Source organism: Taudactylus pleione, unplaced genomic scaffold (genome assembly GCF_031769625.1).
Source record: "Taudactylus pleione unplaced genomic scaffold, aTauple2 ptg000225l, whole genome shotgun sequence".
NCBI lineage: Eukaryota > Metazoa > Chordata > Amphibia > Anura > Myobatrachidae > Taudactylus > Taudactylus pleione.
Genome location: NW_028284627.1, coordinates 6,577,179 through 6,588,291, shown reverse-complemented (window position 1 = coordinate 6,588,291; position 11,113 = coordinate 6,577,179). Strand labels below are relative to the sequence as shown.

Sequence of the window (11,113 nt, the reverse complement as noted above, 5' to 3'; positions counted from 1 at the left end):
TGTCTGAACTGACTTCACGTGTGGCAAGTTCGAAGGGCTGGAGAACCTTGCACAACACGGAAATCATTCTCCACTGCGCTTGAGTCAGGTGCATACCCCCTCCTTTGCCTATGTCATAGGTGGATGTATAGGCTTGTATGGCCTTTTGCTGCTCCTCCATCCTCTGAAGCATATAGAGGGTTGAGTTCCACCGCGTCACAACCTCTTGCTTCAGGTGATGGCGGGGCAGGTTCAAGAGTGTTTGCTGGCGCTCCAGTCTTCGGCACGCAGTCGCTGAATGGCGAAAGTGGCCAGAAATTTTTCGGGCCACCCAAAGCGTCTCCTGCACGCCCCTGTCGCTTTTCAGAAAATTCTGCACCACCAAGTTTATTGTGTGAGCAAAACATGGGACGTGCTGGAATTTGCCCAGATGTAATGCCCGCACAATATTGGTGGCGTTGTCAGATATCACAAATCCCCAGGAGAGTCTAAGTGGGGTAAGCCACTGGGCGATGATTTCCCTCAGTTTCTCTAAGAGGTTGTCGGCGGTGTGCCTCTTACTGAAACCGGTGATACACAGCGTAGCCTGCCTTGTAAAGAGCTGGCGTTTCTGAGATGCTGCTACTGGTGACGCTGCTGCTGTTGCTGCGTAAGGTGATACATCTACCCAGTGGGCTGTCACAGTCATATAGTCCTTAGTCTGCCCTGTTCCACTTGTCCACATGTCCGTGCTTAAGTGGACATTGTGTACAACGGCATTTTTCAGGACACTGAGGACACTTTTTCTGACGTTTCTGTACAGTCTCGGTATCGCCTGCCTAGTGAAGTGGAATCTAGACGGGATTTGGAACCGGGGACACACTACCTCCATCAATTGTCTAAATCCCACTGCACTAATGGCGGATACCGGACGCACGTCTAACACCAACATAGCAGTCAAGGCCTCAGTTATACGTTTTGCTTCAGGATGACTGCTGTCGTACTTCATCCTCCTCGCTAAGGACTGTTGGAGGGTCAATTGTTTAGTAAAAGTAGTGGTGTTCCTACTTCCTCTCTGGGATGATGAACGACTCCCAGCAGCAGCAACAGCAGCGGCAGCAGTAGGCGTAGCAATGCAGGATCCTCCAGAGGAATCCCGGATAGGAGAGTCAGTCATGCCAGTGACATGGCCTGCAGGACTACTTCTGATCCTGACTAAGGAGGAAATTGACGAGGAGGGAGTTGACGGTGTGGTTTGCAGGCGCTTGGATACAACAGGACAACGGGATTTAGGTGTCCCTGGACTGCTTACGGTCTTAGCCAAAGTTTCTGAACTTGACAGTAACTTTTTATGAACGCGCTGCAGGTGCCGTATAAGGGAGGATGTTCCTAGGTGGTTGACGTCCCTACCCCTACTTATTTCACCTTTACATATGGTACATATGGCAAGACAGTTGTTGTCCGGATTTGGATAGAAATATTGCCAGACCAAAGAGGTGGAATGTTTGGTCTTCTGCCCAGGCATGACCGTGATGGGCTTTTTCATCCCACGGACAACAACTGTCTCCCCCGGAGCCTGATTTAAACAAACCACATCACCATCAGAATCCTCCTCGCCAACTTCCTCCTCAGCGCCAGCTACACCAGTATCCTCATCCTGTTGTACTTCAACAGTGACATCTTCAATTTGCATATCAGCAAGTGGACTGTGGGTGCTCCTTTCAGCACTTGCAGGGGGCGTGCAAATGGTGGAAAGAGCCACCTCTTCCCGTCCAGTGCTGGGAAGGTCAGGCATCGCAACCACCACCACACTTGGACTCTCCTTGGGGATTTGTGATATCTTCTTAGAAAGCACAGTTCTTCGCTGTGCTTTTGCCAGCTTAACTCTTTTGATTTTTTTAGTGGGAGGAGGGCTTCCATCGTCATGTGAAGCTGAACCACTAGTCATGAACATACTAGGGATCGACCTTAGCCGTTCCTTGCCACTCCGTGTCGTAAATGGCATATTGGCAAGTTTACGTTTCTCTTCAGCTGATTTAAATGTCTTTTTCAAGGTCATTTTCCTGAACTTTGCCATTTGGGATTGTATGTGCCCTCTACTATGACATTGGGCATCGGCCTTGGCAGACGACGTTGATGGCATGTTATCGTCTATGTCATGACTAGTGGCAGCAGCTTCAGCACTAGGAGGAAGTGGTTCTTGATCTTTCTCTATTTTATTTTTATCGGAGAAAGTTTGGTCCTCCATTTATGTTATATCGATTTGATATATACGTGCGGCTAAACACAGAAAATAATTTTTTTTTTGGTTTGGACTGGAGTGTACTTTGGGGGTTACAGCACCCTTTAACAGTCAAGCCAGTCGGCCCTTTACTTATGACACAGGCGCACGCTTGGCACTACTTTGTTGATGCACGTGCGGCTACTGCGCACACAATTCACAAACACAGAAAATAATTTTTTTTTGGTTTGGACTGGAGTGTACTTTCGGGGGTTACAGCACCCTTTAACGGTCAAGCCAGCTGGCCCTTTACTTATGACACAGGCGCACGCTTGGCACTACTTTGTTGATGCACGTGCGGCTACTGCGCACACAATTCACAAACACAGAAAATAATTTTTTTTTTGGTTTGGACTGGAGTGTACTTTGGGGGTTACAGCACCCTTTAACGGTCAAGCCAGCCGGCCCTTTACTTATGACACAGGCGCACGCTTGGCACTACTTTGTTGATGCACGTGCGGCTACTGCGCACACAATTCACAAACACAGAAAATAATTTTTTTTTTGGTTTGGAGTGGAGTGTACTTTGGGGGTTACAGCACCCTTTAACGGTAAAGCCAGCCGGCCCTTTACTTATGACACAGGCGCACGCTTGGCACTACTTTGTTGATGCACGTGCGGCTACTGCGCACACAATTCACAAACACAGAAAATTATTTTTTTTTGGTTTGGACTGGAGTGTACTTTCGGGGGTTACAGCACCCTTTAACGGTCAAGCCAGCCGGCCCTTTACTTATGACACAGGCGCACGCTTGGCACTACTTTGTTGATGCACGTGCGGCTACTGCGCACACAATCACAAACACAGAAAATAATTTTTTTTTTGGTTTGGACTGGAGTGTACTTTGGGGGTTACAGCACCCTTTAACGGTCAAGCCAGCCGGCCCTTTACTTATGACACAGGCGCACGCTTGGCACTACTTTGTTGATGCACGTGCGGCTACTGCGCACACAATTCACAAACACAGAAAATATTTTTTTTTTGGTTTGGACTGGAGTGTACTTTCGGGGGTTACAGCACCCTTAACGGTCAAGCCAGCCGGCCCTTTACTTATGACACAGGCGCACGCTTGGCACTACTTTGTTGATGCACGTGCGGCTACTGCGCACACAATTCACAAACACAGAAAATATTTTTTTTTTTGGTTTGGACTGGAGTGTACTTTCGGGGGTTACAGCACCCTTAACGGTCAAGCCAGCCGGCCCTTTACTTATGACACAGGCGCACGCTTGGCACTACTTTGTTGATGCACGTTCGGCTACTGCGCACACAATTCACAAACACAGAAAATAATTTTTTTTTTGGTTTGGACTGGAGTGTACTTTCTGGGGTTACAGCACCCTTAACGGTCAAGCCAGCCGGCCCTTTACTTATGACACAGGTGCACGCTTGGCACTACTTTGTTGATGCACGTGCGGCTACTGCGCACACAATTCACAAACACAGAAAATATTTTTTTTTTTGGTTTGGACTGGAGTGTACTTTCGGGGGTTACAGCACCCTTAACGGTCAAGCCAGCCAGCCCTTTACTTATGACACAGGCGCACGCTTGGCACTACTTTGTTGATGCACGTGCGGCTACTGCGCACACAATTCACAAACACAGAAAATAATTTTTTTTTTGGTTTGGACTGGAGTGTACTTTCTGGGGTTACAGCACCCTTAACGGTCAAGCCAGCCGGCCCTTTACTTATGACACAGGCGCACGCTTGGCACTACTTTGTTGATGCACGTGCGGCTACTGCGCACACAATTCACAAACACAGAAAATAATTTTTTTTTGGTTTGGACTGGAGTGTACTTTCGGGGGTTACAGCACCCTTTAACGGTCAAGCCAGCCGGCCCTTTACTTATGACACAGGCGCACGCTTGGCACTACTTTGTTGATGCACGTGCGGCTACTGCGCACACAATTCACAAACACAGAAAATAATTTTTTTTTGGTTTGGACTGGAGTGTACTTTCGGGGGTTACAGCACCCTTTAACGGTCAAGCCAGCCGGCCCTTTACTTATGACACAGGCGCACGCTTGGCACTACTTTGTTGATGCACGTGCGGCTACTGCGCACACAATTCACAAACACAGAAAATAATTTTTTTTTTGGTTTGGACTGGAGTGTACTTTGGGGGTTACAGCACCCTTTAACGGTCAAGCCAGCCGGCCCTTTACTTATGACACAGGCGCACGCTTGGCACTACTTTGTTGATGCACGTGCGGCTACTGCGCACACAATTCACAAACACAGAAAATAATTTTTTTTTTGGTTTGGACTGGAGTGTACTTTGGGGGTTACAGCACCCTTTAACGGTCAAGCCAGCCGGCCCTTTACTTATGACACAGGCGCACGCTTGGCACTACTTTGTTGATGCACGTGCGGCTACTGCGCACACAATTCACAAACACAGAAAATAATTTTTTTTTTGGTTTGGACTGGAGTGTACTTTCGGGGGTTACAGCACCCTTAACGGTCAAGCCAGCCGGCCCTTTACTTATGACACAGGCGCACGCTTGGCACTACTTTGTTGATGCACGTGCGGCTACTGCGCACACAATTCACAAACACAGAAAATAATTTTTTTTTTGGTTTGGACTGGAGTGTACTTTCGGGGGTTACAGCACCCTTAACGGTCAAGCCAGCCGGCCCTTTACTTATGACACAGGCGCACGCTTGGCACTACTTTGTTGATGCACGTGCGGCTACTGCGCACACAATTCACAAACACAGAAAATAATTTTTTTTTTGGTTTGGACTGGAGTGTACTTTGGGGGTTACAGCACCCTTTAACGGTCAAGCCAGCCGGCCCTTTACTTATGACACAGGCGCACGCTTGGCACTACTTTGTTGATGCACGTGCGGCTACTGCGCACACAATTCACAAACACAGAAAATAATTTTTTTTTTGGTTTGGACTGGAGTGTACTTTGGGGGTTACAGCACCCTTTAACGGTAAAGCCAGCCGGCCCTTTACTTATGACACAGGCGCACGCTTGGCACTACTTTGTTGATGCACGTGCGGCTACTGCGCACACAATTCACAAACACAGAAAATAATTTTTTTTTTGGTTTGGACTGGAGTGTACTTTCGGGGGTTACAGCACCCTTAACGGTCAAGCCAGCCGGCTCTTTACTTATGACACAGGCGCACGCTTGGCACTACTTTGTTGATGCACGTGCGGCTACTGCGCACACAATTCACAAACACAGAAAATAATTTTTTTTTTGGTTTGGACTGGAGTGTATTTTCGGGGGTTACAGCACCCTTAACGGTCAAGCCAGCCGGCCCTTTACTTATGAAACAGGCGCACGCTTGGCACTACTTTGTTGATGCACGTGTTGCTACTGCGCACACAATTCACAAACACAGAAAATAATATTTTTTTTGGTTTGGACTGGAGTGTACTTTCGGGGGTTACAGCACCCTTAACGGTCAAGCCAGCCGGCTCTTTACTTATGACACAGGCGCACGCTTGGCACTACTTTGTTGATGCACGTGCGGCTACTGCGCACACAATTCACAAACACAGAAAATAATTTTTTTTTTGGTTTGGACTGGAGTGTACTTTCGGGGGTTACAGCACCCTTAACGGTCAAGCCAGCCGGCCCTTTACTTATGAAACAGGCGCACGCTTGGCACTACTTTGTTGATGCACGTTCGGCTACTGCGCACACAATTCACAAACACAGAAAATAATTTTTTTTTTGGTTTGGACTGGAGTGTACTTTCGGGGGTTACAGCACCCTTAACGGTCAAGCCAGCCGGCCCTTTACTTATGACACAGGCGCACGCTTGGCACTACTTTGTTGATGCACGTGCGGCTACTGCGCACACAATTCACAAACACAGGAAATAATTTTTTTTTGGTTTGGACTGGAGTGTACTTTCGGGGGTTACAGCACCCTTTAACGGTCAAGCCAGCCGGCCCTTTACTTATGACACAGGCGCACGCTTGGCACTACTTTGTTGATGCACGTGCGGCTACTGCGCACACAATTCACAAACACAGAAAATATATTATTTTTTTAGCACTTGGGGGGAGCACCCCTGATGGACAGAGCACCCCCTGGACAACACTACAGCACTCCTTTAGGACTGGGACACTGCACAGGACTTTGGAGTGGACACAGCCCCTATGGAAAACTGACTGCACAACACAGTCCAGCCAGCCCCTATGGACTTTGAAGTAGTGGACACAGCCCCTATTAACAACAGCAGCACAGCACAACACAGCCAGCCCCTATGGACTTTGAAGTAGTGGACAACAGCAGCACTACACTACACTACACTACACAGCCCTAACTCCCACCCTCCCTCTTCACTGTCCACAGCCGAGTGAGAAAATGGCGCCGACGCGGGTACCTTATATAGGATCCAAAACCTGCGAGACTCGGAAGGCGGGATGATGACGTTTTGCCTCGATTTCAGATCCAAGTCAGGCGGGAAAAGTCGAGCCTGACTCGGATCAGACTCGGATCGGGGGGGCTCGGGGGGGTTTGGATTTCAGAAATCCGAACCCGCTCACCCCTAGTTTATATGTATTGTACACTAGGACCTTTGCATTGTTATGTGATTGTGTAGTGTGACCTATACCTTGTTATACAGTATACTGTATGTCTATGTGTGTTTTACACTCTAGTGCAGGCTTGCTGACAATCTGGCTGCCTTTTCCGGGAGAGAGAGGCAGCTCGGCATAGTAAGCGGGGGAGTGACGCAGTTTTGTGGGTGGGACTGCAGGATTACATCATCGTGGCCCCCCCCCTGCTTCACAATGCTGAGATTACCGGCAATGTGTAGGCGGGAGCGGGGCCATGATGACGCGATTCTACACGAATCTCATCATCAGTTCCCACCGGACCGGTCACCTATGCAAGGTGAGAACGGTCGCCGGCAGGGGTTGCGGCCGGGAGACTTGCGCACTCTTCCGGGGGGCTGTGAGTGACACCCGATTTTCGGGAGGCTCCCGACAATTTCTGGAGAGTAGTCAAGTATGATCTAGTGATGCCTATGCATTGCTATAGGTGTTTATGTTGTGTACTGTCTCTAGTGTAACCTGTTTATTTGTATTGTACACTAGGACCTTTGCATTGTTATATATGTGATTGTGTAGTGTGACCTGCCTATTGCTATAGATGTGTGTTGCTGTACACTGTGTAGTGTGTCCTGTACAATTTATATATATATATATATATATATATATATATATATATATATAAAATATATACCTTTGTATTGTCTGTTGTGCACAGTCTATTGTGGCCTGTGCAGTATGTGCTATTTAGAGTGTAGTAGGGATGGACATCAAAATGCGGTGGTTGCAGACCATCAGTTATACCTGCTGTGCTCTGGCAGAGGGGAGGAGACTGGAGATGCTTGCAATGGACTGTACTATTATAGAACTGCTCTCCAATTGGCTGACTTGGTGATGCCACTCTGCCATTACACAGACGCAAGGCATGCTGGGAATTGTAGTGTTTCCGTATTCTGCCCACGGTTCTAGGAAGTAGTGTTGTCTGGGCGTAAAGCTCGCAAAGCTATGTGCATACACAGACAGCGACACAGTGCTTCATTCACACATGCTACTGCTGTCTGCCCAGAAATAACTGTGCTGTGGGAGTCTGACTGGGACCTGCGGGCAGCAACAGGCTCACAGTCACTGCTTTGGGCTGTGTGTGTGCGCATGGTGGTGGGGATTGTATTCATATCTGTGTTATATTATGGGTCACTGTTGGCATTTAACTGCATGCTCCCTGTATTATATGGCAATAACTGCTCTCTGGATAATATGATGGTCACTGCATTGTCTCTGTATTATATAACGGCCACTGCAATGCACTCTGTATAATACTGGCACTGTAACACTTTCTGCCACAACCCTCAGTTTGCTAGCCACACCTTAAGCTTTATGCCATCGCACCCCAGTGGGCCCTACCATTGCATTCTCCCTGTGGGCCCTTCATGACCCAGTCCGACACTGGATATCTGTATGTGAACCTTTTGCATTGCAACAATATTGCATGTTCTAATGTTCATTTAGAATTGTCCTAGTAGAATAGTGATTCAGAGTAATAAACCCCCATTTCTTTATATTGGTCTGGTTTCTGCGCTGGGTTCTGGGGGTTCTCCTGTCTCTCTGCTGTGATAGGAGGAGCCTGAAAGAGGAACTGCACTGATCTACGCCCAAGCAGGTTCCAGAAGAAAAGCAGGTACGATCCACTCAATGACATCCCACCAAATTGGGGGTGTTACATTTTGGCGTCTACGAACAGGATCGACCATGGAACTGCAAGAAGGCAACCCAGCTGCAGATGACAACAGGATCAGGGAAATGACTGACAGGGTTGCAGGACTCAACCAGTTGCTCACCGAGATGAGAAAGGAAATAAGAGACCTGAGACAGGAACGGGCTGTAACCAGACGTGAGGAGTGGTGTCCAGACTGCAGAGTGCGAAACCAACCCCAATGGGATGTTTACCAAGAGACCGGAAGACGAGTAATTAATCAGTTCGACGCTCGAGGGAGACCTATATGCCGACGATGCAAACGAAGCGGTCACATTGAGTGGAACTGCCGACAGCCCTCAAGAAGAGATGTAGGTCCAATTGCAGTAAGACAGGACCAAGTTACAGTGTCTAATGTACTGTATACTGGTGACGATCAGCGAGCCAGCCCAAGAAGATTTTCAGGTCAAGTCGTACGGTTCAATGTACCACGTGGCTACGGATTTATAAAGCGAATCGACACTAAAAGGAGAGTATACGTGCATTATACTGGCATTCAGAAGGCCAACCAGAAAAAGTGCTTCCGGAGCCTGGGAAGTGGTGAAATGGTCGAGTTTGAATTGGCGAATGGAAAGAAAGGCATAAAAGCCGTTAACGTGACTGCTCCAGGTGGTGTTCCGGTACGAGATAGCAAATTTGCAACAGATCGCAAGCAACATTGGCGTTATCCATGTCATGGAGTTACTGTACTTAATATTCAGCAACATGATCAAAACAGTGATGGTGGAGAAAGGACAAGAGCAGTTGAAAGTGCAACTGATAGATGGAACGATCATCTTCCACAGTCTCACCGGAGGTGTCGGCACCTACCATATCACCAGATGATACCAGCTGAACACAGACAGCAAGAACCCAAAGCCCCAGTGCAGAGTGAATCGTTGGGGAGAACCCCAGAGCAGAGTGAATGCTTGAGACGAACGGCATGTGAAGGAACCTAGTGAAATGGTGCAACTGAGCCTACAGGATGTAGTTAGGCTGCAACCCCCTTCAGAGCCGGAATATGAGAGCAGACTGAAAGTGAAAAATACAGATTCCAGTCTGGCTGACCCCAGTCAAGCAGATTCAAATACCACTGACCAGGAAAGAGACACTAAAGAAGTTATCCACATGGCCACGGCAGAGGGATCAAGACCCCTTAAACTCAATAGTCTAGATTTTCTAATGTCACAGTCTGAATCTAATGTCCCTGTAGAAACCCCTAGTGTAGCTAAAGAGGTTGTGACATATCTTTACCCAGAGAAACATGGCCCAGATAGTGAGTACACCACTATAAGCGGTGAGGAGTTCACTTTCATGTTGCAGCAGGCTATATATAGGTCCAGGAAGAGTCACAAAGGTGTGTTACCTGCTCATTGTAGAGTCTAAACTGCTGTTTTCAACTTTGATGTGAATGTTATGTTGTTGATTATGCAGTGATGTTCAAGAGACTATTCTTTGCTGGACTTTGCAAATGTGTTTATTGCGTGAGGACACGCAATATTTAAGCCGGGAGGCATGTGATACCCCCAAACCTGCAGTGTTTTCTCCAGCATGGAAGGGGTTAATGGCCAGGAGTTGGGACCCTGCTGATCCCCTGGAGATGGTTCTGCCAGCCTTAAGGAGGGAAACTAGAGAGAGGCTGTTGGGGGTGGAGCTAGAGAAGCCCAGTGAGTTCTGCACAAGACTGAGAGAGGAGCGTGGCAGGAGCCATGGTGTGTGCTGAAGAGTGCTGTGACTGAGGGCACAGAGAGCAGGGATCAGCAGCTGATCGGGGTGACTGTGAGGAGAAGACCCCTCTCATGTAAGGCAGCAGGACAAGAGAAGCTGACAGGACACAGATCTATTAAAGCTGCTGCAGCCCAAAGGAGAGGAGAGAGTGTGCATGCTGCAAAGACAAGTGCTGGCATCTGGACAGGTAGCCCAAGCATTACAGCACATGGCAAGTAAAAAGCACCCCAGTAAAGACTGAGATCAGTCAGCACATAGCAGTCTGTGATCTCAGGGCATCCAGCTTACTGCTGTACAGTGAGAGAAGCCTGCAGCAGGATATACAGCAGTAGTGCATAACACAGAACTGTGCAGGATATACAGCAGTAGTGCATAACACAGAACAGGCAGAGACAGTGACACCATTTTGGATACCAGTAGTACAGTTCAGTATCATCTATAAAGTTTGTGCACCAACGAAAGGCTGTACAGTGAATTCTGAGTACTCATAGGGACATTGTGCTTTCTATCTATTGAATTTATAGTTGAACCATTTGAGATTCTGCCAACTACAACTTGGTATATTTAGTTTAACTACCTCTAACACATAGAGGGAGCAGGTTGGCATTCATATGTTTAACATGAGGTTTTATTAGAAGTATACAGTATGTATAGAGTGAACCTAAGCTTATTAATGTGATATCCTGTATGTGTACCTTTTGCATTGCAACAATATTGCATGTTCTAATGTTCATTTAGAATTGTCCTAGTAGAATAGTGATTCAGAGTAATAAACCCCCATTTCTTTATATTGGTCTGGTTTCTGCACTGGGTTCTGGGGGTTCTCCTGCCTCTCTGCTGTGATAGGAGGAGCCTGAAAGAGGAACTGCACTGATCTACGCCCAAGCA

At 47.7% G+C, this 11,113-nt stretch overlaps 1 pseudogene; it reads left to right on the top strand.

Moving 5' to 3' along the window:
* Positions 1-8,514: 8,514 nt before the first annotated feature.
* LOC148517229 (uncharacterized) lies at positions 8,515-9,883 on the top strand (annotated as a pseudogene).
* The last annotated feature ends 1,230 nt before the right edge of the window (positions 9,884-11,113 follow it).